This window comes from Lipotes vexillifer, unplaced genomic scaffold (genome assembly GCF_000442215.2).
Source record: "Lipotes vexillifer unplaced genomic scaffold, Lipotes_vexillifer_v1.1 scaffold1529, whole genome shotgun sequence".
Classification (NCBI taxonomy): domain Eukaryota; kingdom Metazoa; phylum Chordata; class Mammalia; order Artiodactyla; family Lipotidae; genus Lipotes; species Lipotes vexillifer.
The window spans coordinates 427,220-430,553 of NW_006784325.1; positions in this window are offsets into that span (position 1 = coordinate 427,220).

Here is a 3,334-nt window from a genome sequence, read left to right on the forward strand (position 1 = left end):
GGGCTCTTCCTCTCACTAGTTACAGGACTTTCTTCAAGGCCATAGCTTCCCACGTTCATTACATCAACAAATATTTGAGCAGCTCTATTCTAGGAGCTGGGACTTGAGGTCTTTTTTTTTAAATGTAGCTGCCTACGGCTATAAATTTCCCTCTGAGCACTGCTTACCTGCATCCTCTAAGTTTTGGTACATTAAATTTTTATTTATCTCAAGGTATTTTCTAATTTCCCTTTTGATTTCCTCTTAGACCCACTGGTGGGTTAAGAGTGTTATTTAATTTCCACATATCTGTGGATTTTCCAGTGTTCCTTCTGCTACTTATTTCTAATTTCGCTCCATTAAGGTCAGAGAAGATGCTTTGGGTAGTAATACCCTTGAGAAAACCGCATTCCAGGGAATAAATTATTGCACCTACTTCATAACGCTGCAGTGAAAATTAAATAACCTGCATGAAACACGCAGAAGTAACTGGGCCGACCAATACGTGAATAAACGGCAGCTGTTACACGACGGCCCATTCCACCAGAAAAACCGGGCAGCAGAACGCGCCGCGCCCAGGAGCCTCCCACAGTCCAGTGGGCCCGGTCTCGCCCAGCCCCCACCCTCAGGCCCCGGCTCCAGTCCCCCAGCACTCAGACCCCGTCGCCCGCCCCCATCCCGGGTCCCCGGTCCCCGCCCCCGTGCCCGGATCCGTCCCCGGCTCCCCCCCCCTCCGCCCCCCCCCCCCCCCCCCGCTCCGCCTCTGGCTGGGGTGGAGTTTGCCCTGCCATCACCTCCCTCCTCTTCCCTCCTGCCTCCACGCCCTCGTTTTGGTGTTGGTTGCAAAGCTGACAGTCCGTTCAAGCAGAGTGGGTGGTCCTCACAGGCTGGGACCAGAGGTCCTGAATCACCCACAGTGTGTCCTTCCCAAACTGAAATAAATTGTCTTGTCCTTGGACCCCTACCTTCCCTGGGCTGGAACCAAAATCCAAAGGAAAAGGTGGTTTGGGTGGTGAGTCCAATCCCACCTTTTCCCTTTTCAGTGGTGCTTGGCCCTCCTGGTTTGTATGCATCCCATAAAATTCAATGCAGGCTATTCAGTCTTTGTCCTTATCTTGGAGGGCAGCATAAAGGAGGCGTCCGGGCCCTGCGATTGGCTGGCGGTGGCAACCACCGAGCGTGGCGGCTAGAGCGGAACCTGGCGGACGGCCTTCGAGAGTGGACGCGTGGAGGCGAGCAGAGTGTGCGCAGACTGGAGGCTGCGGGCCTGGACGCCCTCTTTGATGCTGGCCGGGACGATTTGGTGTTCCAGGATCTCGGAAGTAGCTGCGGTCAGCGCCATGTTAAGTCGGGGCAAAAGGGACTGAGTGATTTGGGCGTTGGGCCCCGAAGCAAATTCCCAAAGCGGCGTTGGAAGTGCAGAGGGCGTTTAGATATGCAAAGGGACGGCCCGCCTTACAGATGACGAGGTAAACGCAGGTCGAAACTTTCGGGTGCCAATTTCCCCGCGATCGGAAAGTTGGTAGTGCTCTGGGAGAGCTCTGGAGAGCGCGAGCATCTCGGTTGCTGGTCTGCACCTCTTGGAGGGGGTGGTGCTGTCTTTCGGTTTTAAACGCGCGTTTCGGTGGCTCAGCGATTCCGCTTCCTGGGGTCTAGCGGCGTTGCGGTGCGTGTGCCCGGGGAGGATGCCCTGGGGTCGTCCGTGCCGGGCGCGTGGGAGTGGAGGTGCGGGTCGGCCAGATGCCGAGTCGCGGGGTGGGGGGCGCCGTTCGGCCCCGGGCTCCGCGGTTCAGAGCAACGACGCCATGCCTGACCGACTGGGACCTCGAGATGGAAGTAGAAAGGACAGATGTGTTCGTGCGCTCATAAAAATAATGTGAAAGGACAGAAAATAGCAGTGGCTGCCTCGTGAGAGAGAGCAGAAGTCAAGGGAGTGAGGGAGACATCTTTCGCTCTGTACTCCTTTGTGTAACTTAAACATCATTTGTAATTTTTACTTTTTTCTTCAGATAAAAAAATGTAACCATTCTTTCTCTGAGACTGTTTTTCAGTATTGTTTCGTGGGGGACTGAGGTTACTGCACTTGCTCTCTGACAGATTAAAGACATTACTCTTTGGGGCTGCAGACTGTAAAAACAAATTGTGGCTGCCTATCAGACTGTCTAGGTCAGTCGCATAGATGCCCATCTTTGATGGAAACAAACAGAATTAAGCTATGAAGCCTGCCTCTCCCTGATCACTGACTACCATCTGCAGTAGTCATCACAATGGAAATTCCAATGTATCCCCCATCATGGACTGGCAGAAGTGGAGGATTTTACGCTCCTGATGTAGAAGCCAGCAGGTAACTTGGAGGTGGCTAACCTTATGCCTAGTCCACTGAGGGAGCCTTGTACCTTCTGCCAAAAGTTGGACCCTTGGTTTTGTGTTAAAAGAGGACACATTACTTGGGGCATTGATCTCCTTACTCCTGGAAAACTATATCTGTCCTTTGACCCCTTCTCAGGGCTACCAGTGATGTCTCACCACTGCTGACACGTTTTCAGAATGTGTTACCAGCTAATTCTGGACACATTGACTTGGCCCTTGAAACGAAACGAAACTAAGCTCTCATCATGTTTTTGATTGTCTGGCCCATTTGCCACCTAACAGTGGTCCATCTTTTGTAACAAAGTCTATACAACAATGACTTACAGTCAAGGTAATCAAGGGACCTGCCAAACTCCATCATTTCCTGTTCTACTCACCTGAGTTGGGTTGTTTGGTTACTGTATTAATTTCCCATTACTGCTGTAACTAATTACTGCAAATTAGTGGCTTAAAACAACACAAATTTAACAGTTCTGGAGGTTAGAAGTCCAAAATGGGTCTCATTGGGCTAAAATCAAGGTATTGGCAGAATGGATTCCTTCTGAAGGCTCTCAGGGAGAATCCGTTTCCTAGTCTTTTCCAGCATTCCTTGGCTTATGGCCTCTTCATCCATCTTCAAAGCCAGCAGTGCCCTGCTGAGTCTTTCTCACCAGGCTGTATCTCTGTTACTGTCTAGTACCTCCATCTTTCGCTTATAAGGATCCTTGTGATTAAATTGTACCCACCTGGATAATCCAGAGTAATTTCCCTATTTAAAGGTTCATAATTTAGTCACGTATGAAGAGTCACTTTTGCCATATACGTTCCAGAGAATAGGAGGTGGACATAGTTGGAGGCCACTATTCTGTCTACCTCAGTTACTGAACTCTGCTGTTTCTAAATAGGGATCATCTCCATTTGCCTGATTCCTGGATAATGTTCAAGAAAAAGTGGTAGGGAGATATGTGAGGTTATACAGACTATTTTAAAAATTTAGGTATCCACC